This window comes from Hyla sarda, chromosome 1 (genome assembly GCF_029499605.1).
Source record: "Hyla sarda isolate aHylSar1 chromosome 1, aHylSar1.hap1, whole genome shotgun sequence".
Lineage (NCBI taxonomy): Eukaryota > Metazoa > Chordata > Amphibia > Anura > Hylidae > Hyla > Hyla sarda.
Window position 1 is genome coordinate 261,659,906 of NC_079189.1, and position 25,503 is coordinate 261,685,408.

A 25,503-nucleotide genomic window follows, 5' to 3' on the forward strand; every position below is an offset into this window, starting at 1 on the left:
TACCGCCTGGCAGTTACCGGCATGGGAGACTGGCTGGCAATCCAAGGTGCCATTGACATTTTGCTCTGTTGCCGCCTTCCTCTTCGATTAATAAAAATATTTATTGATGCTTAAATTCACAAATATACAAGGCGTGAAGATGTCAACGGCCATCCTAAGCTGAACGCGCCTGCTCTCGTCAGATCGCAGACTGCTACCCAGCTTAGGTCCCAGTAAGTACCGGCATGGGAGACTGGCTGGGAATCCCGGGTGCAGTTGACATTATGCTCTGTTGCCGCCTTCCGTTCTGATTCCGAAAAGGATTTATTGATGCTTAAATGCACAGTATAAAAAGCATGAAGCTGTCAATGGCCATCCTAAGCTGAACGCGCCTGCTCTTGTCAAATCACAGACTGCTACCCAGCTTAGGGCCCAGTAAGTACCGGCATGGGAGACTGGCTGAAAATCCTGGGTGCAGTTGACATTTTGCTCTGTTGCCGCCTTCCGTTCCGATTCCGAAAAGGATTTATTGATGCTTAAATGCACAGTATACAGGGTGTGAAGCTGTCAACGGCCATCCTAAGCTGAACGCGCCTGCTCTTGTCAGATCGCAGACTGATACCCAGCTTAGGGCCTGGTAAGTACCAGCATGGTAGACTGGCTGGAATCCCGGGTGCAGTTGACATTTTAATCTGTTGCCGCCTTCCGCTCCGATTCGGAAAAGGATTTATTGATGCTTAAATCCACAATATACAGGGTGTGAAGCTGTCAACGGCCATCCTAAGCTGAACGTGTCTGCTCTCCTCAGATCGCAGACTGCTGCCCGGCAGATACCGGCGTTTGAGACTGGCTGGCAATCCAAGGTGCCATTGACATTTTGCTCTGTTGCCGCCTTCCTCTCCGATTAATAAAAATATTTATTGATGCTTAAATTCACAATAAACAAGGCGTGAAGATGTCAACGGCCATCCTAAGCTGAACGCGCCTGCTCTCGTCAGATCGCAGACTGCTACCCAGCTTAGGGCCCAGTAAGAACCGGCATGGGAGACTGGCTGGGAATCCCGGGTGCAGTTGCCCTTTTGCTCTGTTTCTGCTCCGATTCCGAAAAATATTTATTGATGCTTAAATCCACAGTATACAAAGTGTGAAGCTGTCAACGGCCATCCTAAGCTGAACGCGCCTGCTCTCGTCAGATTGCAGACTGCTACCCAGCTTAGGGCCTGGTAAGTACCAGCATGGGAGACTGGCTGGGAATCCCAGGTGCAGTTGACATTTTAATCTGTTGCCGCCTTCCGCTCCGATTCGGAAAAGGATTTATTGATGCTTAAATCCACAGTATACAGGGTGTGAAGCTGTCAACGGCCATCCTAAGCTGAACGCGCCTGCTCTTGTCAGATCGCAGACTGCTACCCAGCTTAGGGCCCGGTAAGTACCAGCATGGGAGACTGGGTGGGAATCCTAGGTGTTGTTGACATTTTGCTCTGTAGCCGCCTTCCGCTTCGTTTCCGAAAAGGATTTATTGATGCTTAAATCCACAGTATGCAGGGTGTGAAGCCGTCTACGGCTATCCTAAGCTGAATGTGCCTGTTCTTGTCAGATCGCAGACTGCAGCCCGGCAAGTACGGGCATGGGAGACTGGCTGGCAATCCAAGGTGCTATTGAAATTTTGCTCTATTGCTGCCTTCCGCTTCGATTCCGAAAATGATTTATTGATGCTTAAATGCACAGTATAAAGGGCGTGAAGCTGTTAACGGCCATCCTAAGCTGAACGTGCCTGCTCTCGTCAGATCGCAGACTGCTACCCAGCTTAGGGCCCGGTAAGTACCAGCATGGGAGACTGGCTGGGAGTCTCAGGTGTTGTTGACATTTTGCTCTGTAGACATTTTGCTTCGATTCCGAAAAGGATTTATTGATGCTTAAATGCACAGTATAAAAAGCATGAAGCTGTCAATGGCCATCCTAAGCTGAACGCGCCTGCTCTCGTCAGATCGCAGACTGCTACCCAGCTAAGGGCACAGTAAGTACCAGCATGGGAGACTGGCTGGGAATCCCGGGTGCAGTTGACGTTTTAATCTGTTGCTGCCTTCCGCTCCGATTCCGAAAAGGATTTATTGATGCTTAAATGCACAGTATAAAAAGCATGAAGCTGTCAATGGCCCTCCTAAGCTGAACGCGCCTGCTCTCGACAGATCGCAGACTGATACCCAGCTTAGGGCCCAGTAAGTACCGGCATGGGAGACTGGCTGTGAATCCCGGGTGCAGTTGACATTTTGCTCTGTTGCCGCCTTCCGCTTCGATTCCGAAAAGGATTTATTGATGCTTAAATGCACAGTATAAAGGGCAAGACGCTGTCAATGGCCATCCTAAGCTGAACGCGCCTGCTCTTGTCAGATCGCAGACTGCTACCCAGCTTCGGGCCTGGTAAGTACCAGCATGGGAGACTGGCTGGGAATTCCGGGTGCAGTTGACATTCTGCTCTGATTCCGAAAATTATTTATTGATGCTTAAATCCACAGTATACAAAGTGTGAAGCTGTCAACGGCCATCCTAAGCTGAACGCGCCTGCGCTCGTCAGATAGCAGACTGCTACCCAGCTTAGGGCCGGGTATGTACCAACATGGGAGACTGGCTGGGAATCCCGGGTGCAGTTGACATTTTAATCTGTTGCCGCCTTCCGCTCCGATTCGGAAAAGGATTTATTGATGCTTAAATCCACAATATACAGGGTGTGAAGCTGTCAACGGCCATCCTAAGCCTGAACGTGCCTGCTCTCCTCAGATCGCAGACTGCTGCCTGGCAGTTACCGGCATGGGAGACTGGCTGGCAATCCAAGGTGCCATTGACATTTTGCTCTGTTGCCGCCTTCCTCTCCGATTAATAAAAATATTTAATGATGCTTAAATCCACAATATACAAGGCGTGAAGATGTCAACGGCCATCCTAAGCTGAACGTGCCTGCTCTCGTCAGATCGCAGACGGCTACCCAGCTTAGGGCCCGGTAAGTACTGGCATGGGAGACTGGCTGGGAATCCCGGGTGCCGTTGACATTTTGCTCTATTGCTGCCTTCCGCTCCGATTCCGAAAATAATTTATTGATGCTTAAATCCACAGTATACAAGGTGTGAAGCTGTCGACGGCCATCCTAAGCTTAACGCGCCTGCTCTCGTCAGATCACAGACTGGTACCCAGCTTAGGGCCCGGTAAGTCCCAGCATGGGAGACTGGCTGGGAATCTCAGGTGTTGTTGACATTTTGCTCTGTAGCTCTGTAGACATTTTGCTTCGATTCCGAAAAGGATTTATTGATGCTTAAATCCACAATATACAGGGTGTGAAGCCGTCTACGGCTATCCTAAGCTGAATGCGCCTGTTCTTGTCAGATCGCAGACTGCTGCCCGGCAAGTACGGGCATGGGAGACTGGCTGGCAATCCAAGGTGCTATTGACATTTTGATCTGTTGCCGCCTTCCTCTCCGATTAAAGAAAATATTTATTGATGCTTAAATCCACAGTATACAAGGCGTGAAGATGTCAACGACCATCCTAAGCTGAGCGCGCCTGCTCTAGTCAGATCGCAGACTGCTAGCCAGCTTAGGGCCCGGTAAGTACTGGCACGGGAGACTGGCTGGGAATCCCGGGTGCCGTTGACATTTTGCTCTATTGCTGCCTTCCGCTCCGATTACGAAAAGAATTTATTGATGCTTAAATCCACAGTATACAAGGTGTGAAGCTGTCGACGGCCATCCTAAGCTTAACGCGCCTGCTCTCGTCAGATCGCAGACTGTTACAGATCTTAGGGCCCGGTAAGTACCGGCATGGGACACTGGCTGGGAATCCCGGCTGCCGTTGACATTTTGCTCTGTTGCCGCCTTCCGAAAAGGATTTATTGATGCTTAAATGCACAGTATAAAGAGCGAGAAGCTGTCAACGGCCATCCTAAGCTGAACGCGCCTGCTCTCGTCAGATCGCAGACTGCTACCCAGCTTAGGGCCTGGTAAGTATCAGCATGGGAGATTGGCTGGGAATCCCGGGTGCAGTTGACATTTTAATCTGTTGCCGCCTTCCGCTCCGATTTGGAAAAGGATTTATTGATGCTTAAATCCACAATATACAGGGTGTGAAGCTGTCAACGGCCATCCTAAGCCTGAACGTGCCTGCTCTCCTCAGATCGCAGACTGCTGCCCGGCAGTTAACGGCATGGGAGACTGGCTGGCAATCCAAGGTGCCATTGACATTTTGCTCTGTTGCCGCCTTCCTCTCCGATTAATAAAAATATTTATTGATGCTTAAATCCACATTATACAAAGTGTGAAGCTGTCAACGGCCATCCTAAGCTGAATGCGCTTGTTCTCATCAGATCACAGACTGCTACCCAGCTTCGGGCCCGGTAAGTACCAGCATGGGAGACTGGCTGGGAATCCCGGCTGCCGTTGACATTTTGCTCTGTTTCTGCTCCGATTCCGAAAATGATTTATTGATGCTTAAATCCACAGTATACAAAGTGTAAAGCTATCAACGGCCATCCTAAGCTGAACGCGCCTGCTCTCGTCAGCTCGCAGACTGCTACCCAGCTTAGGGCCCGGTAAGTACCAGCATGGGAGACTGGCTGGGAATCCCGGGTGCAGTTGACATTTTAATCTGTTGCCGCCTTCCGCTCCGATTCGGAAAATGATTTATTGATGCTTCGATCCACAATATGCAGGGTGTGAAGCTGTCAACGGCCATCCTAAGCCTGAACGTGCCTGCTCTCCTCAGATCGCAGACTGCTGCCCGGCATGGGAGACTGGCTGGCAATCCAAGGTGCCATTGACATTTTGCTCTGTTGCCGCCTTCCTCTCCGATTAATAAAAATATTTATTGATGCTTAAATCCACAATATACAAGGCGTGAAGATGTCAACGGCCATCCTAAGCTGAACGCGCCTGCTCTCGTCAGATCGCAGACTGCTACCCAGCTGAGGGCCCAGTAAGTACCGGCATGGGAGACTGGCTGGGAATCCCGGGTGCAGTTGATATTTTTCTCTGTTGCCGCCTTCCGTTCCGATTCCGAAAAGGATTTATTGATGCTTAAATGCACAGTATAAAAAGCATGAAGCTGTCAATGGCCATCCTAAGCTGAACGCGCCTGCTCTCGTCAGATCGCAGACGGCTTCCCAGCTTAGGGCCCGGTAAATACTGGCATGGGAGACTGGCTGGGAATCCCGGGTGCCGTTGACATTTTGCTCTATTGCTGCCTTCCGAAAAGAATTTATTGATGCTTAAATCCACAGTATACAAGGTGTAAAGCTGTCGATGGCCATCCTAAGCTTAACGCGCCTGCTCTCCTCAGATCGCAGACTGGTACAGATCTTAGGGCCCGGTAAGTACCGGCATGGGACACTGGCTGTGAATCCCGGCTGCCGTTGACATTTTGCTCTGTTGCCGCCTTCCGTTCCGATTCTGAAAAGGATTTATTGATGCTTAAATGCACAGTATACAAAGTGTGAAGCTGTCAACGGCCATCCTAAGCTGAACGCGCCTGCTCTTGTCAGATCGCAAACTGCTACCCAGCTTAGGGCCTGGTAAGTACCAGCATGGGAGACTGGCTGGGAATCCCGGGAGCAGCTGTCATTTTAATCTGTTGCCGCCTTCCGATCCAATTCGGAAAAGGATCTATTGATGCTTAAATCCACAATATACAGGGTGTGAAGCTGTCTACGGCCATCCTAAGCCTGAACGTGCCTGCTCTCCTCAGATCGCAGACTGCTGCCCGGCAGATACCGGCATGGGAGACTGGCTGGCAATCCAAGGTGCCATTGACATTTTGCTCTGTTGCCGCCTTCTTCTCCGATTAATAAAAATATTTATTGATGCTTAAATCCACAATATACAAGGCGTAAAGATGTCAACGGCCATCCTAAGCTGAACGCGCCTGCTCTCGTCAGATCGCAGACTGCTACCCAGCTTAGGGCCCAGTAAGTACCGGCATGGGAGACTGGCTGGGGATCCCGGGTGCAGTTGACATTTTGCTCTGTTGCCGCCTTCCGCTCCGATTCGGAAAATGATTTATTGATGCTTAAATGCACAGTATAAAGGGCGTGGAGCTGTCAACGGCCATCCTAAGCTGAACGCGCTTGCTCTCGTCAGATCACAGACTGCTACCCAGCTTAGGGCCCAGTAAGTACCGGCATGGGAGACTGGCTGGGAATCCCGGGTGCCGTTTACATTTTGCTCTTTTGCTGCCAACCGCTCCGATTCCGAAAATAATTTATTGATGCTTAAATCCACAGTATACAAGGTGTAAAGCTGTCGACGGCCATCCTAAGCTTAACGCGCCTGCTCTCGTCAGATCGCAGACTGGTACAGATCTTAGGGCCCGGTAAGTACCGGCATGGGACACTGGCTGGGAATCCCGGCTGCCGTTGACATTTTGCTCTGTTGCCGCCTTTCGTTCCGATTCCGAAAAGGATTTATTGATGCTTAAATGCACAGTATACAAAGGGTGAAGCTGTCAACGGCCATCCTAAGCTGAACGCGCCTGCTCTCGTCAGATCGCAGACTGCTACCCAGCTTAGGGCCTGGTAAGTACCAGCATGGGAGACTGGCTGGGAATCCCGGGTGCAGTTGACATTTTAATCTGTTGCCGCCTTCCGATCCAATTCGGTAAAGGATCTATTGATGCTTAAATCCACAATATACAGGGTGTGAAGCTGTCAACGGCCATCCTAAGCCTGAACGTGCCTGCTCTCCTCAGATCGCAGACTGCTGCCCGGCGGATACCGGCATGGGAGACTGGCTGGCAATCCAAGGTGCCATTGACATTTTGCTCTGTTGCCGCCTTCTTCTCCGAGTAATAAAAATATTTATTGATGCTTAAATCCACAATATACAAGGCATAAAGATGTCAACGGCCATCCTAAGCAGAACGTGCCTGCTTTTGTCAGATCGCAGACTGCTACCCAGCTTAGGGCCCAGTAAGTATCGGCATGGGAGACTGGCTGGGAATCCCGGGTGCAGTTGACATTTTGCTCTGTTGCCACCTTCCGCTCCGATTCAGAAAATGATTTATTGATGCTTAAATGCACAGTATAAAGGGCATGAAGCTGTCAACGGCCATCCTAAGCAGAACGTGCCTGCTCTCGTCAGATCGCAGACTGCTACCCAGCTTAGGGCCCGGTAAGTACAAGCATGGGAGACTGGCTGGGAATCCCAGGTGTTGTTGACATTTTGCTCTGTAGCCGCCTTCCGCTCCGATTCCGAAAAGGATTTATTGATGCTTAAATCCACAGTATACAGGGTGTGAAGATGTCTACGGCAATCCTAAGCTGAATGCCCCTGTTCTCGTCAGATCGCAGACTGCTACCCAGCTTCGGGCCTGGTAAGTACCAGCATGGGAGACTGGCTGGGAATCCCGGGTGCAGTTTACATTTTGCTCTTTTTCTGCTCCGATTCCGAAAATTATTTATTGATGCTTAAATCCACAGTATACAAATTGTGAAGCTGTCAACGGCCATCTTAAGCTGAACGCGCCTGCTCTCGTCAGATCGCAGACTGCTACCCAGTTTAGGGCCTGGTAAGTACTGGCATGGGAGACTGGCTGGGAATCCCAGGTGCCGTTGACATTTTGCTCTATTGCTGCCCTCCGCTCCGATTCCGAAAATAATTTATTGATGCTTAAATCCACAGTATACAAGGTGTGAAGCTGTCGACGGCCATCCTAAGCTTAACGCGCCTGCTCTCGTCAGATCGCAGACTGGTACAGATCTTAGGGCCCGGTAAGTACCGGCATGGGACACTGGCTGGGAATCCCGGCTGCCGTTGACATTTTGCTCTGTTGCCGCCTTACGTTCCGATTCCGAAAAGGATTTATTGATGCTTAAATGCACAGTATAGAGGGCGAGAAGCTGTCAACGGCAATCCTAAGCTGAACGCGCCTGCTCTCGTCAGACTGCTACCCAGCTTAGGGCCCGGTAAGTACCAGCATGGGAGACTGGCTGGGAATCCCGGGTGCAGTTGACATTTTAATCTGTTGCCGCCTTCCGCTCCGATTCGGAAAAGGATTTATTGATGCTTAAATCCACAATATACAGGGTGTGAAGCTGTCAACGGCCATCCTAAGCCTGAACGTGCCTGCTCTCCTCAGATCGCAGACTGCTGCCCGGCAGATACCGGCATGGAAGACTGGCTGGCAATTACTCTCCGAGTAATAAAAATATTTATTGATGCTTAAATCCACAATATACAAGGCATAAAGATGTCAACGGCCATCCTAAGCTGAAAGCGCCTGCTCTCGTCAGATCGCAGAGTGCTACCCAGCTTAGGGCCCAGTAAGTACCGGCATGGGAGACTGGCTGAGAATCCCGGGTGCAGTTGACATTTTGCTCTGTTGCCGCCTTCCGCTCCGAATCGGAAAATGATTTATTGATGCTTAAATGCACAGTATAAAGGGCGTGAAACTGTCAACGGCCATCCTAAGCTGAACGTGCCTGCTCTCGTCATATCGCAGACTGCTACCCAGCTTAGGGCCCGGTAAGTACCAGCATGGGAGACTGGCTGGGAATCCCAGGTGTTGTTGACATTTTGCTCTGTAGCCGCCTTCCGCTCCGATTCCGAAAAGGATTTATTGATGCTTAAATCCACAGTATACAAGGCATGAAGATGTCAACGGCCATCCTAAGCTGAACGCGCCTGCTCTCGTCAGATTGCAGACTGCTACCCAGCTTAGGGCCCAGTAAGTACCGGCATGGGAGACTGGCTGGGAATCTCAGGTGTTGTTGACATTTTGCTCTGTAGACATTTTGCTCCGATTCCGAAAAGGATTTATTGATGCTTAAATCCACAATATACAGGGTGTGAAGCCGTCTACGGCTATCCTAAGCTGAATGCGCCTGTTCTTGTCAGATCGCAGACTGCTGCCCGGCAAGTACGGGCATGGGAGACTGGCTTTCAATCCAAGGTGCTATTGACATTTTGCTCTGTTGCCGCCTTCCTCTCCGATTAAAAAAAATATTTATTGATGCTTAAATCCACAGTATACAAGGCGAGAAGATGTCAACGGCCACCCTTAGCTGAACGTGCCTGCTCTCGTCAGATCGCAGACTGCTACCCAGCTTAGGGCCCGGTAAGTATTGGCATGGGAGACTGGCTGGGAATCCCGGGTGCCGTTGACATTTTGCTCTATTGCTGCCTTCCGCTCCGATTCCGAAAATAATTTATTGAGGCTTAAATCCACAGTATACAAGGTGTGAAGCTGTCGACGGCCATCCAAAGCTTAACGCGCCTGCTCTCGTCAGATCGCAGACTGGTACAGATCTTAGGGCCCGGTAAGTACCGGCATGGGACACTGGCTGGGAATCCCGGCTGCCGTTGACATTTTGCTCTGTTGCCGCCTTCCGTTCGGAAAAGGATTTATTGATGCTTAAATGCACAGTATAAAGGGCGAGAAGCTGTCAACAGCCATCCTAAGCTGAACGCGCCTGCTCTCGTCAGATCGCAGACTGCTACCCAGCTTAGGGCCCGGTAAGTACCAGCATGGGAGACTGGCTGGGAATCCCAGGTGTCGTTGACATTTTGCTCTGTTGCCGCCTTCCGCTCCGATTCCAAAAATGATTTATTGATGCTTAAATCCACAGTATACAGAGTGTGAAGATGTCTACGGCCATCCTAAGCTGAATGCGGCTGTTCTCGTCAGATCGCAGACTGCTACCCAGCTTCGGGCCTGGTAAGTACCAGCATGGGAGACTGGCTGGGAATCCCGGGTGCAGTTGACATTTTGCTCTGTTTCTGCTCCGATTGCGAAAATTATTTATTGATGCTTAAATCCACAGTATACACAGTATACAAAGTGTGAAGCTGGCAACGGCCATCCTAAGCTGAACGCGCCTGCTCTCGTCAGATCGCAGACTGCTACCCAGCTTAGGGCCTGGTAAGTACCAGCATGGGAGACTGGCTGGGAATCCCGGGTGCAGTTGACATGTTAATCTGTTGCCGCCTTCCGCTCCGATTCGGAAAAGGATTTAATGATGCTTAAATCCACAATATACAGGGTGTGAAGCTGTCAACGGCCATCCTAAGCCTGAACAAGCCTGCTCTCCTCAGATCGAAGACTGCTGCCCGGCAGTTACCGGCATGGGAGACTGGCTGGCAATCCAAGGTGCCATTGACATTTTGCTCTGTTGCCGCCTTCCTCTCCGATTAATAAAAATATTTATTGATGCTTAAATCCACAATATACAAGGCATGAAGATGTCAACGGCCATCCTAAGCTGAACGCGCCTGCTCTCGTCAGATCGCAGACTGCTACCCAGCCTAGGGCCCAGTAGGTACCGGCATGGGAGACTGGCTGGGAATCCCTGGTGCAGTTGACATTTTGCTCTGTTGCCGCCTTCCGTTCCGATTCCGAAAAGGATTTATTGATGCTTAAATGCACAGTATAAAAAGCATGAAGCTGTCAACGGCCATCCTTAGCTGAACCCGCCTGCTCTCGTCAGATCGCAGACTGCTACCCAGCTTAAGGCCCGGTAAGTACTGGCATGGGAGACTGGCAAGGAATCCCGGTTGCCGTTGACATTTTGCTCTATTGCTCCGATTCCGAAAAGAATTTATTGATGCTTAAATCCACAGTATCCACAGTATCCACAGTATACAAGGTGTGAAGCTGTCGACGGCCATCCTAAGCTTAACGCGCCTGCTCTCGTCAGATCGCAGACTGGTACAGATCTTAGGGCCCGGTAAGTACCGGCATGGGACACTGGCTGGGAATCCAGGCTGCCGTTGACATTTTGCTCTGTTGCCGCCTTCCGTTCCGATTCCGAAAAGGATTTATTGATGCTTAAATGCACAGTATACAAAGTGTGAAGCTGTCAACGGCCATCCTAAGCTGAACGCGCCTGCTCTCGTGAGATCGCAGACTGCTACCCAGCTTAGGGCCTGGTAAGTACCAGCATGGGAGACTGGCTGGGAATCCCGGGTGCAGTTGACATTTTGCTCTGTTTCTGCTCCGATTCCGAAAATTATTTATTGATGCTTAAATCCACAGTATACAAAGTGTGAAGCTGGCAACGGCCATCCTAAGCTGAGCGCGCCTGCTCTCATCAGATCGCAGACTGCTACCCATCTTCGGGCCTGGTAAGTACCAGCATGGGAGACTGGCTGGGAATCCCGGGTGCAGTTGACATTTTGCTCTGTTTCTGCTCCGATTCCGAAAATTATTTATTGATGCTTAAATCCACAGTATACAAAGTGTGAAGCTGGCAACGGCCATCCTAAGCTGAACGCGCCTGCTCTCGTCAGATCGCAGACTGCTACCCAGCTTAGGGCCTGGTAAGTACCAGCATGGGAGACTGGCTGGGAATCCCGGGTGCAGTTGACATGTTAATCTGTTGCCGCCTTCCGCTCCGATTCGGAATAGGATTTATTGATGCTTAAATCCACAATACACAGGGTGTGAAGCTGTAAACGGCCATCCTAAGCCTGAACATGCCTGTTCTCTTCAGATCGCAGACTGCTGCCCGGCAGTTACCGGCATGGGAGACTGGCTGGCAATCCAAGGTGCCATTGACATTTTGCTCTGTTGCCGCCTTCCTCTCCGATTAATAAAAATATTTATTGATGCTTAAATCCACAATATACAAGGCATGAAGATGTCAACGGCCATCCTACGCTGAACGCGCCTGCTCTCGTCAGATCGCAGACTGCTACCCAGCTTAGGGCCCGGTAAGTACCAGCATGGGAGACTGGCTGGGAATCCCGGGTGCAGTTGAAATTTTGCTCTGTTGCCGCCTTCGGTTCCGATTCCGAAAAGGATTTATTGATGCTTAAATGCACAGTATAAAAAGCATGAAGCTGTCAATGGCCATCCTAAGCTGAATGTGCCTTCTCTCATCAGATCGCAGATGGCTACCCAGCTTAGGGCCCGGTAATTACTGGCATGGGAGACTGGCTGGGAATCCTGGGTGCCGTTGACATTTTGCTCTATTGCTGCCTTCCGCTCCGATTCCGAAATTAATTTATTGATGCTTAAATCCACAGTATACAAGGTGTAAAGCTGTCGACGGCCATCCTAAACTTAACGCGCCTGCTCTCGTCAGATCGCAGACTGGTACAGATCTTAGGGCCCGGTAAGTACCGGCATGGGACACTGGCTGGGAATCCCGGCTGCCGTTGACATTTTGCTCTGTTGCCGCCTTCCGTTCCGATTCCGAAAAGGATTTATTGATGCTTAAATCCACAGTATACAGTGTATGAAGATGTCTATGGCCATCCTAAGCTGAATGCGCCTGTTCTCATCAGATCGCAGAATGCTACCCCGCTTCGGACCTGGTAAGTACCAGCATGGGAGACTGGCTGGGAATCCCGGGTGCAGTTGACATTTTAATCTGTTGCCGCCTTCCGATCCAATTCGGAAAAGGATCTATTGATGCTTAAATCCACAATATACAGGGTGTGAAGCTGTCAACGGCCATCCTAAGCCTGAACGTGCCTGCTCTCCTTAGATCGCAGACTGCTGCCCGGCGGATACCGGCATGGGAAACTGGCTGGCAATCCAAGGTGCCATTGACATTTTGCTCTGTTGCCGCCTTCTTCTCCGATTAATAAAAAATATTTATTGATGCTTAAATCCACAATATACAAGGCATAAAGATGTCAACGGCCATCCTAAGCTGAACGTGCCTGCTCTTGTCAGATCGCAGACTGCTACCCAGCTTAGGGCCGAGTAAGTACCGGCATGGGAGACTGGCTGGGAATCCCGGGTGCAGTTGACATTTTGCTCTGTTGCCACCTTCCGCTCCGATTCAGAAAATGATTTATTGATGCTTAAATGCACAGTATAAAGGGCACGAAGCTGTCAACGGCCATCCTAAGCTGAACGTGCCTGCTCTCGTCAGATCGCAGACTGCTACCCAGCTTAGGGCCCGGTAAGTACCAGCATGGGAGACTGGCTGGGAATCCCAGGTGTTGTTGACATTTTGCTCTATTGCTGCCTTCCGCTCTGATTCCGAAAATAATTTATTGATGCTTAAATCCACAGTTATACAGGGTGTGAAGCCGTCTACGGCTATCCTAAGCTGAATGTGCCTGTTGTTGTCAGACCGCAGACTGATGCCCGGCAAGTACGGGCATGGGAGACTGGCTGGCAATCCAAGGTGCTATTGACATTTTGCTCTGTTGCCGCCTTCCTCTCCGATTCCGAAAAGAATTTATTGATGCTTAAATCCACAGTATACAAGGTGTGAAGCTGTCGACGGCCATCCTAAGCTTAACGCGCCTGCTCTCGTCAGATCGCAGACTGGTACAGATCTTAGGGCCCGGTAAGTACCGGCATGGGACACTGGCTGGGAATCCCGGCTGCCAGTGACATTTTGCTCTGTTGCCGCCTTCCGTTCCGATTCCGAAAAGTATTTATTGATGCTTAAATGCACAGTATAAAGTGCGAGAAGCTGTCAACGGCCATCCTAAGCTGAACGCGCCTGCTCTCGTCAGATCGCAGACTGCTACCCAGCTTAGGGCACGGGAACTACCAGCATGGGAGACTGGCTGGGAATCCCAGGTGTCGTTGCCATTTTGCTCTGTTGCCGCCTTACGCTCCGATTCCGAAAAGGATTTATTGATGCTTAAATCCACAGTATACAGGGTGTGAAGATGTCTACGGCCATCCTAAGCTGAATGCGCCTGTTCTCGTCAGATCGCAGACTGCTACCCAGCTTCGGGCCTGGTAAGTACCAACAAGGGAGACTGGCTGGGAATCCCGGGTGCAGTTGACATTTTGCTCTGTTTCTGCTCCGATTCCGAAAATTATTTATTGATGCTTAAATCCACAGTATACAATGTGTGAAGCTGTCAACGGCCATCCTAAGCTGAACGCGCCTGCTCTCGTCAGATCGCAGACTGGTACAGATCTTAGGGCCCGGTAAGTACCGGCATGGGAGACTGGCTGGGAATCCCGGGTGCCATTGACATTTTGCTCTATTGCTGCCTTCCGCTCCGATTCCGAAAATAATTTATTGATGCTTAAATCCACAGTATACAATGTGTGAAGCTGTCAACGGCCATCCTAAGCTGAACGCGCCTGCTCTCGTCAGATCGCAGACTGGTACAGATCTTAGGGCCCGGTAAGTACCGGCATGGGACACTGGCTGGGAATCCCGGCTGCCGTTGACATTTTGCTCTGTTGCCGCCTTCCGTTCCGATTCCGAAAAGGATTTATTGATGCTTAAATGCACAGTATAAAGGACGAGAAGATGTCAACGGCCAACCTAAGCTGAACGCGCCTGCTCTCGTCAGATCGCAGACTGCTACCCAGCTTAGGGCCCGGTAAGTACCAGCATGGGAGACTGACTGGAAATCCCAGGTGTCGTTGACATTTCGCACTGTTGCCGCTTTCCGCTCCGATTCCGTAAAGGATTTATTGATGCTTAAATCCACAGTATACAGGGTGTGAAGATGTCTTCGGCCATCCTAAGCTGAATGTGTCTGTTCTGGTCAGATCGCAGACTGCTATCCAGCTTCGGGCCTGGTAAGTACCGGCATGGGAGACTGGCTGGAATCCCGGGTGCAGTTGACATTTTAATCTGTTGCCGCCTTCCGCTCCGATTCGGAAAAAGATTTATTGATGCTTAAATGCACAGTATAAAGGGTGTGAAGCTGTCAACGGCCATCCTAAGCTGAACGTGTCTGCTCTCCTCAGATCGCAGACTGCTGCCCGGCAGATACCGGTGTGGGAAACTGGCTGGCAATCCAAGGTGCCATTGACATTTTGCTCTGTTGCCGCCTACCTCTCCGATTAATAAAAATATTTATTGATGCTTAAATCCACAATATACAATGCGTGAAGATGTCAACGGCCATCCTAAGCTGAACGCGCCTGCTCTCGTCAGATCGCAGACTGCTACCCAGCTTAGGGCCCAGTAAGTACCGGCATGGGAGACTGGCTGGGAATCCCGGGTGCAGTTGACATTTTGCTCTGTTGCCGTCTTCCGTTTCGATTCCGAAAAGGATTTATTGATGCTTAAATGCACAGTATAAAAATCATGAAGCTGTCAATGGCCATCCTAAGCTTGAACGCGCCTGCTCTCGTCAGATCGCAGACTGCTACCCAACTTAGGGCCCGGTAAGTACTGGCATGGGAGACTGGCTGGGAATCCCGGTTGCCGTTGACATTTTGCTCTATTGCTGCCTTCCGCTCCGATTCCGAAAATAATTTATTGATGCTTAAATCCACAGTATACAGGGTGTGAAGCTGTCGACGGCCATCCTAAGCTTAACGCGCCTGCTCTCGTCAGATCGCAGACTGGTACAGATCTTAGGGCCCGGTAAGTACCGGCATGGGACACTGGCTGGGAATCCCGGCTGCCGTTGACATTTTGCTCTGTTGCCGCCTTCCGTTCCGATTCCGAAAAGGATTTATTGATGCTTAAATGCACAGTATACAAAGTGTGAAGCTGTCAACGGCCATCCTAAGCTGAACGCGCCTGCTCTCGTCAGATCGCAGACTGCTACCCAGCTTAGGGCCTGGTAAGTACCAGCATGGGAGACTGGCTGGGAATCCCGGGTGCAGTTGACATTTTAATCTGTTGCCGCCTTCCGCTCCGATTCGGAAAAGGATTTATTGATGCTTAAATGCACAGTATAAAGGGCGTGAAGCTGTCAACGGCAATCCTAAGCTGAACGCGCCTGCTCTCGTCAGATCGCAGACTGCTACCCAGCTTAGGGCCCGGTAAGTACCAGCATGGGAGACTGACTGGGAATCCCAGGTGTTGTTGACATTTTGCTCTGTAGCCGCCTTCCGCTTCGATTCCGAAAAGGATTTATTGATGCTTAAATCCACAGTATACAGGGTGTGAAGCCGTCTACGGCTATCCTAAGCTGAATGTGCCTGTTCTTGTCAGATCGCAGACTGCTGCCCGGCAAGTACGGGCATGGGAGACTGGCTGGCAATCCAAGGTGCTATTGACATTTTGCTCTGTTGCCGCCTTCCTCTCCGATTCCGAAAAGGATTTATTGATGCTTAAATGCACAGTATAAAAAGCATAAAGCTGTCAATGGCCATCCTAAGCTGAACGCGCCTGCTCTCGTCAGATCGCAGACTGCTACCCAGCTTAGGGCCCGGTAAGTACTGGCATGGGAGACTGGCTGGGAATCCCAGGTGCCGTTGACATTTTGCTCTGTTGCCACCTTCCGTTCCGATTCCGAAAAGGATTTATTGATGCTTAAATCCACAGTATACAGGGTGTGAAGCTGTCGACGGCCATCCTAAGCTTAACGCGCCTGCTCTCGTCAGATCGCAGACTGGTACAGATCTTAGGGCCCGGTAAGTACCGGCATGGGACACTGGCTGGGAATCCCGGCTGCCGTTGACATTTTGCTCTGTTGCCGCCTTCCGTTCCGATTCCGAAAAGGATTTATTGATGCTTAAATGCACAGTATAAAGGGTGAGAAGCTGTCAACGGCCATCCTAAGCTGATTGCGCCTGCTCTCGTCAGATCGCAGACTGCTACCCAGCTTCGGGCCTGGTAAGTACCAGCGTGGGAGACTGGCTGGGAATCCCGGGTGCAGTTGACATTTTGCTCTGTTTCTGCTTCGATTCCGAAAATTATTTATTGATGCTTAAATCCACAGTATACAAAGTGTGAAGCTGTCAACGGCCATCCTAAGCTGAACGCGCCTGCTCTCATCAGATCGCAGACTGCTACCCAGCTTAGGGACTGGTAAGTACCAGCATGGGAGACTGGCTGGGAATCCTGGATGCAGTTGACATTTTAATCTGTTGCCGCCTTCCGCTCCGATTCGGAAAAGGATTTATTGATGCTTAAATCCACAATATACAGGGTGTGAAGCTGTCAACGGCCATCCCAAGCCTGAACGTGCCTGCTCTCCTCAGATCGCAGACTGCTGCCCGGCAGTTACCGGCATGGGAGACTGGCTGGCAATCCAAGGTGCCATTGACATTTTGCTCTGTTGCCGCCTTCCTCTCCGATTAATAAAAATATTTATTGATGCTTAAATCCACAATATACAAGGCGTGAAGATGTCAATGGCCATCCTAAGCTGAACGTGCCTGCTCTCGTCAGATCGCAGACTGCTACCCAGCTTAGGGCTCGGTAAGTACCAGCATGGGAGACTGGCTGGGAATCCCAGGTGTCGTTGACATTTTGCTCTGTTGCCGCCTTACGCTCCGATTCCGAAAAGGATTTATTGATGCTTAAATGCACAGTATAAAAAGCATGAAGCTGTCAATGGCCATCCTAAGCTGAACGCGCCTGCTCTCGTCACATCACAGACTGCTACCCAGCTTAGGGCCCGGTAGGTACTGGCATGGTAGACTAGCTGGGAATCCCGGTTGCCGTTGACATTTTGCTCTATTGCTGCCTTCCGCTCCGATTCCGAAAAGAATTTATTGATGCTTAAATCCACAGTATACAAGGTGTGAAGCTGTCGACGGCCATCCTAAGCTTAACGCGCCTGCTCTCGTCAGATCGCAGACTGGAACAGATCTTAGGGTCCGGTAAGTACCAGCAAGGGACACTGGCTGGGAATCCCGGCTGCCGTTGACATTTTGCTCTGTTGCCGCCTTCCGTTCCGATTCCGAAAAGGATCTATTGATGCTTAAATGCACAGTATACAAAGTGTGAAGCTGTGAACGGCCATTCTAAGCTGAACGCGCCTGCTCTCGTCAGATCGCAGACTGATACCCAGCTTAGGGCCTGGTAAGTACCAGCATGGGAGACTGGCTGGGAATCCCGGGTGCAGTTGACATTTTAATCTGTTGCCGCCTTCCGTTCCGATTCCGAAAAGGATTTATTGATGCCTAAATGCACAGTATAAAAAGCATGAAGCTGTCAACGGCCATCCTAAGTGGAACGCGCCTGCTCTCGTCAGATCGCGGACTGCTACCCAGCTTAGGGCCCGATAAGTACCAGCATGGGAGACTGGCTGGGAATCCCAGGTGTCATTAACATTTTGCTCTGTTGCCGCCTTCCGTTTCCATTCCGAAAAGGATTTATTGATGCTTAAATCCACAGTATACAGGGTGTGAAGATCTCTTCGGCCATCCTAAGCTGAATGCGCCTGTTCTCGTCAGATCGCAGACTGCTACCCAGCTTTGGGCCTGGTCAGTACCAGCATGGGAGACTGGCTGGGAATCCCGGGTGCAGTTGACATTTTGCTCTGTTTCTGCTCTGATTCCGAAAATTATTTATTGATGCTTAAATCCACAGTATACAAAGTGTGAAGCTGTCAACGGCCATCCTAAGCTGAACGCGCCTGCTCTCGTCAGATCGCAGACTGCTACCCAGCTTAGGGCCTGGTAAGTACCAGCAAGGGAGACTGGCTGGGAGTCCCGGGTGCAGTTGACATTTTAATCTGTTGCCGCCTTCCGCTCCGATTCGGAAAAGGATTTATTGATGCTTAAATCCACAATATACAGGGTTTGAAGCTGTCAACGGCCATCCTAAGCTGAACGTGTCTGCTCTCCTCAGATCGCAGACTGCTGCCCGGCAGATACCGGCGTGGGAGACTGGCTGGCAATCCAAGGTGCCATTGACATTTTACTCTGTTGCCGCCTTCCTCTCCGATTAATAAAAATATTTATTGATGCTTAAATCCACAATATACAATGCGAGAAGATGTCAACGGCCATCCTAAGCTGAACGCGCCTGCTCTCGTCAGATCGCAGATTGCTACCCAGCTTAGGGCCCAGTAAGTACCAGCATGGGAGACTGGCTGTGAATCACGGGTGCACTTGACATTTTGCTCTATTGCTGCCTTCTGTTCCGATTCCGAAAAGAATTTATTGATGCTTAAATGCACAGTATACAAGGTGTGAAGCTGTCGACGGCCATCCTAAGCTTAACGTGCCTGCTCTCGTCAGATCGCAGACTGATACCCAGCTTAGGGCCTGGTAAGTACCAGCATGGGAGACTGGCTGGGAATCCCGGGTGCAGTTGACATTTTAATCTGTTGCCGCCTTCCGCTCCGATTCGGAAAAGGATTTATTGATGCTTAAATCCACAATATAAAGGGCGTGAAGCTGTCAACGGCCATCCTAAGCTGAACGCGCCTGCTCTCGTCAGATCGCAGACTGCTACCCAGCTTAGGGCCCGGTAAGTACCAGCATGGGAGAATGGCTGGGAATCCCAGGTGTTGTTTACATTTTGCTCTGTAGCCGCCTTCCGCTTCGATTCCGAAAAGGATTTATTGATGCTTAAATCCACAGTATACAGGGTGTGATGCAGTCTACGGCTATCCTAAGCTGAATGTGCCTGTTCTTGTCAGATCGCAGACTGCTGCCCGGCAAGTACGGGCATGGGAGACTGGCTGGCAATCCAAGGTGCTATTGACATTTTGCTCTGTTGCCACCTTCCTCTACGATTCCGAAAAGGATTTATTGATGCTTAAATGCACAGTATAAAAAGCACGAAGCTGTCAATGGCCATCCTAAGCTGAACGTGCCTGCTCTCGTCAGATCGCAGACTGCTACCCAGCTTAGGGCCCGGTAAGTACTGGCATGGGAGACTAGCTGGGAATCCCGGGTGCCGTTGACATTTTGCTCTATTGCTGCCTTCCGCTCCGATTCCGAAAATAATTTATTGATGCTTAAATCCACAGTATACAAGGTGTGAAGCTGTCGACGGCCATCCTAAGCTTAACGCGCCTGCTCTCGTCAGATCGCAGACTGGTACAGATCTTAGGGCCCGGTATGTACCGGCATGGGACACTGGCTGGGAATCCCGGCTGCCGTTGACATTTTGCTCTGTTGCCGCCTTCCGAAAAGGATGTATTGATGCCTAAATGCACAGTATAAAGGGCGAGAAGCTGTCAACGGCCATCCTAAGCTGAACGCGCCTGCTCTCGTCAGATCGCAGACTGCTACCCAGCTTAGGGCCCGGTAAGTACCAGCATGGGAGACTGGCTGGGAATCCCATGTGTCGTTGACATTTTGCTCTGTTGCCGCCTTCCGCTCCGATTCCGAAAAGGATTTATTGATGCTTAAATACACAGTATACAGGGTGTGAAGATGTCTACGGCCATCCTAAGCTGAATGCGCCTGTTCTCGTCAGATTGCAGACTGCTACCCAGCTTCGGGCCTGGTAAGTACCAGCATGGGAGACTGGCTGGGAATCCCGGGAGCAGTTGACATTTTGCTCTGTTTCTGCTCCGATTCCGAAAATTATTTATTGATGCTTAAATCCACAGTATACAAAGTGTGAAGCTGTCAACGGCCATCCTAAGCTGAACGTGCCTGCTCTCTTCAGATCGCAGACTGCTACCCACCTTAGGGCCTGGTAAGTACCAGCATGGGAGACTGGCTGGGAATCCCGGGTGCAGTTGACATTTTAATCTGTTGCCGCCTTCCGCTCCGATTCGGAAAAGGATTTATTGATGCTTAAATCCACAATATACAGGGTGTGAAGCTGTCAACGGTCATCCTAAGCCTGAACGTGCCTGCTCTCCTCAGATCGCAGACTGCTGCACGGCAGTTACCGGCATGGGAGTCTGGCTGGCAATCCAAGGTGCCATTGACATTTTGCTCTGTTGCCGCCTTCCTCTCAGATTAATAAAAATATTTATTGATGCTTAAATCCACAATATACAAGGCGTGAAGATGTCAACGGCCATCCTAAGCTGAACGTGCCTGCTCTCGTCAGATCGCAGACTGCTAATCAGCTTAGGGCCCAGTAAGTACCGGCATGGGAGACTGGCTGGGAATCCCGGGTGCAGTTGACATTTTGCTCTGTTGCCGCCTTCCGTTCCGATTCCGAAAAGGATTTATTGATGCTTAAATGCGCAGTATACAAGGTGTGAAGCTGTCGACGGCCATCCTAAGCTTAACGCGCCTGCTCTCGTCAGATCGCAGACTGGTACAGATCTTAGGGCCCGGTAAGTACCGGCATGGGACACTGGCTGGGAATCCCGGCTGCCGTTGACATTTTGCTCTGTTGCCGCCTTCCGTTACGTTCCGATTCCGAAAAGGATTTATTGATGCTTAAATGCACAGTATACAAAGTGTGAAGCTGTCAACGGCCATCCTAAGCTGAACGCACCTGCTCTCGTCAGATCGCAGACTGCTACCCAGCTTAGGGCCTGGTAAGTACCAGCATTGGAGACTGGCTGGGAATCCCGGTTGCAGTAGACATTTTAATCTGTTGCCGCCTTCCGCTCCGATTCGGAAAAGGATTTATTGATGCTTAAATGCACAGTATAAAGGGCGTGAAGCTGTCAACGGCCATCCTAAGCTGAACGCGCCTGCTCTCGTCAGATCGCAGACTGCTACCCAGCTTAGGGCCCGGTAAGTACCAGCATGGGAGAATGGCTGGGAATCCCAGGTGTTGTTGACATTTTGCTCTGTAGCCGCCTTCCGCTCCGATTCCGAAAAGGATTTATCGATGCTTAAATCCACAGTATACAGGGTGTGAAGCCGTCTACGGCTATCCTAAGCTGAATGTGCCTGTTCTTGTCAGATCGCAGACTGCTGCCCGGCAAGTACGGGCATGGTAGACTGGCTGGCAATCCAAGGTGCTATTGAAATTTTGCTCTGTTGCCGCCTTCCTCTACGATTCCGAAATGGATTTATTGATGCTTAAATGCACAGTATAAAAAGCATGAAGCTGGCAGTGGCCATCCTAAGCTGAACGCGCCTGCTCTCGTCAGATCGCAGACTGCTACCCAGCTTAGGGCCCGGTAAGTACTGGCATGGGAGACTGGCTGGGAATCCCGGGTGCCGTTGACATTTTGCTCTATTGCTGCCTTCCGCTCCGATTCCGAAAAGAATTTATTGATGCTTAAATCCACAGTATACAAGGTGTGAAGCTGTCGACGGCCATCCTAAGCTGAATGCGCCTTTTCTCGTCAGATCGCAGACTGCTACCCAGCTTCAGGCCTGGTAAGTACCAGCATGGGAGACTGGCTGGGAATCCCGGGTACAGTTGACATTTTGCTCTGTTTCTGCTCCGATTCCGAAAATTATTTATTGATGCTTAAATCCACAGTATACAAAGTGTGAAGCTGTCAACGGCCATCCTAAGCTGAACGCGCCTGCTCTCGTCAGATCGCAGACTGGTACAGATCTTAGGGCCCGGTAAGTACCGGCATGGGACACTGGCTGGGAATCCCGGCTGCCGTTGACAGTTTGCTCTGTTGCCGCCTTCCGTTCCGATTCCGAAAAGGATTTATTGATGCCTAAATGCTCAGTATAAAGGGCGAGAAGCTGTCAATGGCCATCCTAAGCTGAACGCGCCTGCTCTCGTCAGATCGCAGACTGCTACCCAGCTTAGGGCCCGGTAGGTACTGGCATGGGAGACTGGCTGGGAATCCCGGGTGCCATTGACATTTTGCTCTGTTGCCGCCTTCCGTTTCCGATTCCGAAAAGGATTTATTGATGCTTAAATGCACAGTATACAAAGTGTGAAGCTGTCAACGGCCATCCTAAGCTGAACGCGCCTGCTCTCGTCAGATCGCAGACTGATACCCAGCTTAGGGCCTTGTAAGTACCAGCATGGGAGACTGGCTGGGAATCCCAGGTGTTGTTGACATTTTGCTCTGTAGCCGCCTTCCGCTTCGATTCCGAAAAGGATTTATTGATGCTTAAATCCACAGTATACAGGGTGTGAAGCAATCTACGGCTATCCTAAGCTGAATGTGCCTGTTCTTGTCAGACCGCAGACTGCTGCCCGGCAAGTACGGGCATGGGAGACTGGCTGGCAATCCAAGGTGCTATTGACATTTTGCTCTGTTGCCGCCTTCCTCTCCGATTCCGAAAAGGATTTATTGATGCTTAAATGCACAGTATAAAAAGGATGAAGCTGTCAATGGCCATCCTAAGCTGGACACGCCTGCTCTCGTCAGATCGCAGACTGCTACCCAGCTTATTGCTTGGTAAGTACTGGCATGGGAGACGGGCTGGGAATCCCAGGTGCCGTTGACATTTTGCTCTATTGCTGCCTTCTGCTCCGATTCCGAAAAGAATTTATTGATGCTTAAATCCACAGTATACAAGGTGTGAAGCTGTCAACGGCCATCCTAAGCTTAACGCGCCTGCTCTCGTCAGATCGCAGACTGGTACAGATCTTAGGGCCCGGTAAGTACCGGCATGGGACACTGGCTGGGAATCCGGCTGCCGTTGACATTTTGCTCTGTTGCCGCCTTCCGTTCCGATTCCGAAAAGGATTTATTGATGCTTAAATCCACAGTATACATAGTGTGAAGCTGTCAACGGCCATCCTAAGCTGAACGCGCCTGCTCTCGTCAGATCGCAGACTGCTACCCACCTTAGGGCCTGGTAAGTACCAGCATGGGAGACTGGCTGGGAATCCCGGGTGCAGTTGACATTTTAATCTGTTGCCGCCTTCCGCTCCGATTCGGAAAAGGATTTATTGATGCTTAAATCCACAATATACAGGGTGTGAAGCTGTCAACAGCCATCCTAAGCCAGAACGTGCCTGCTCTCCTCAGATCGCAGACTGCTGCCCGGCAGTTACCGGCATGGGAGACTGGCTGGCAATCCGAGGTGCCATTGAAATTTTGCTCTGTTGCCAATTTCCTCTCCGATTAATAAAAACATTTATTGATGCTTAAATCCACAATATACAAGGCTTCAAGATGTCAACGGCCATCCTAAGCTGAACGCGCCTGCTCTCGTCAGATCGCAGACTGCTACCCAGCTTAGGGCCCAGTAAGTACCGGCATGGGAGACTGGCTGGGAATCCCGGGTGCAGTTGACATTTTGCTCTGTTGCCGCCTTCCGTTCCGATTCCGAAAAGGATTTATTGATGCTTAAATGCACAGTATAAAAAAGCATGAAGCTGTCAATGGCCATCCTAAGCTTAACGCGCCTGCTCTCGTCAGATCGCAGACTGGAACAGATCTTAGGGCCCGGTAAGTACCGGCATGGGACACTGGCTGGGAATCCCGGCTGCCGTTGACATTTTGCTCTGTTGCAGCCTTCCGTTCCGGTTCCGGTTCCGATTCCGAAAAGGATTTATTGATGCTTAAATGCACAGTATACAAAGTGTGAAGCTGTCAACGGCCATCCTAAGCTGAACGTGCCTGCTCTCGTCAGATCGCAGACTGCTGCCCGGCAAGTACGGGCATGGGTGACTGGCTGGCAATTCAAGGTGCTATTGACATTTTGCTCTGTTGCCGCCTTCCGTTCCGATTCCGAAAAGGATTTATTGATGCTTAAATGCACAGTATAAAAACGCATGAAGCTGTCAATGGCCATCCTAAGCTGAACGTACCTGCTCTCGTCAGATTGCAGACGGCTACCCAGCTTAGGGCCCGGTAAGTACTAGCATGGGAGACTGGCTGGGAATCCCGGGTGTCGTTGACATTTTGCTCTATTGCTGCCTTCCGCTCCGATTCCGAAAAGAATTTATTGATGCTTAAATCCACAGTATACAAGGTGTGAAGCTGTCGACGGCCATCCTAAGCTTAACGTGCCTGCTCTCCTCAGATCGCAGACTGCTGCCCGGCAGTTACCGGCATGGGAGACTGGCTGGCAATCCGAGGTGCCATTGACATTTTGCTCTGTTGCCAATTTCCTCTCCGATTAATAAAAACATTTATTGATGCTTAAATCCACAATATGCAAGGCTTCAAGATATCAACGGCCATCCTAAGCTGAACGCGCCTGCTCTCGTCAGATCGCAGACTGCTACCCAGCTTAGGGCCCAGTAAGTACCGGCATGGGAGACTGGCTGGGAATCCCGGGTGCAGTTGACATTTTGCTCTGTTGCCGCCTTCCGTTCCGATTCCGAAAAGGATTTATTGATGCTTAAATGCACAGTATAAAAAAGCATGAAGCTGTCAATGGCCATCCTAAGCTGAACGTGCCTACTCTCGTCAGATCGCAGACGGCTATCCAGCTTAGGGCCCGGTAAGTACTGGCATGGGAGACTGGCTGGGAATCCCGGGTGCCGTTGACATTTTGCTCTATTGCTGCCTTCCGCTCCGATTCCGAAAATAATTTATTGATGCTTAAATCCACAGTATACAAGGTGTGAAACTGTCGACGGCCATCCTAAGCTTAACGCGCCTGCTCTCGTCAGATCGCAGACTGGAACAGATCTTAGGGCCCGGTAAGTACCGGCATGGGACACTGGCTGTGAATCCCGGCTGCCGTTGACATTTTGCTCTGTTGCAGCCTTCCGTTCCGGTTCCGGTTCCGAAAAGGATTTATTGATGCTTAAATGCACAGTATACAAAGTGTGAAGCTGTCAACGGCCATCCTAAGCTGAACGTGCCTGCTCTCGTCAGATCGCAGACTGCTGCCCGGCAAGTACGGGCATGGGTGACTGGCTGGCAATTCAAGGTGCTATTGACATTTTGCTCTGTTGCCGCCTTCCGTTCCGATTCCGAAAAGGATTTATTGATGCTTAAATGCACAGTATAAAAAAGCATGAAGCTGTCAATGGCCATCCTAAGCTGAACGTACCTGCTCTCGTCAGATCGCAGACGGCTACCCAGCTTAGGGCTCGGTAAGTACTAGCATGGGAGACTGGCTGGGAATCCCGGGTGTCGTTGACATTTTGCTCTATTGCTGCCTTCCGCTCCG

The 25,503-nt window shown here is 50.5% G+C and overlaps 10 pseudogenes; all 10 read left to right on the forward strand.

Annotated features, from left to right (window-relative positions):
• Nucleotides 1–2,906: 2,906 nt before the first annotated feature.
• Nucleotides 2,907–3,026, forward strand: LOC130318687 (5S ribosomal RNA; annotated as a pseudogene).
• A 1,266-nt stretch (nucleotides 3,027–4,292) lies between these two features.
• LOC130346768 (5S ribosomal RNA) lies at nucleotides 4,293–4,412 on the forward strand (annotated as a pseudogene).
• Nucleotides 4,413–6,464: 2,052 nt separating this feature from the next.
• On the forward strand, nucleotides 6,465–6,584 carry LOC130351621 (5S ribosomal RNA; annotated as a pseudogene).
• Nucleotides 6,585–7,456: 872 nt separating this feature from the next.
• Nucleotides 7,457–7,576, forward strand: LOC130326088 (5S ribosomal RNA; annotated as a pseudogene).
• Nucleotides 7,577–12,800: 5,224 nt separating this feature from the next.
• LOC130346494 (5S ribosomal RNA) lies at nucleotides 12,801–12,920 on the forward strand (annotated as a pseudogene).
• Nucleotides 12,921–15,396: 2,476 nt separating this feature from the next.
• Nucleotides 15,397–15,516, forward strand: LOC130351643 (5S ribosomal RNA; annotated as a pseudogene).
• Nucleotides 15,517–15,598: 82 nt separating this feature from the next.
• On the forward strand, nucleotides 15,599–15,718 carry LOC130342547 (5S ribosomal RNA; annotated as a pseudogene).
• A 272-nt stretch (nucleotides 15,719–15,990) lies between these two features.
• LOC130346984 (5S ribosomal RNA) lies at nucleotides 15,991–16,110 on the forward strand (annotated as a pseudogene).
• A 3,265-nt stretch (nucleotides 16,111–19,375) lies between these two features.
• On the forward strand, nucleotides 19,376–19,495 carry LOC130327580 (5S ribosomal RNA; annotated as a pseudogene).
• A 2,665-nt stretch (nucleotides 19,496–22,160) lies between these two features.
• On the forward strand, nucleotides 22,161–22,280 carry LOC130348367 (5S ribosomal RNA; annotated as a pseudogene).
• Nucleotides 22,281–25,503: the final 3,223 nt, after the last annotated feature.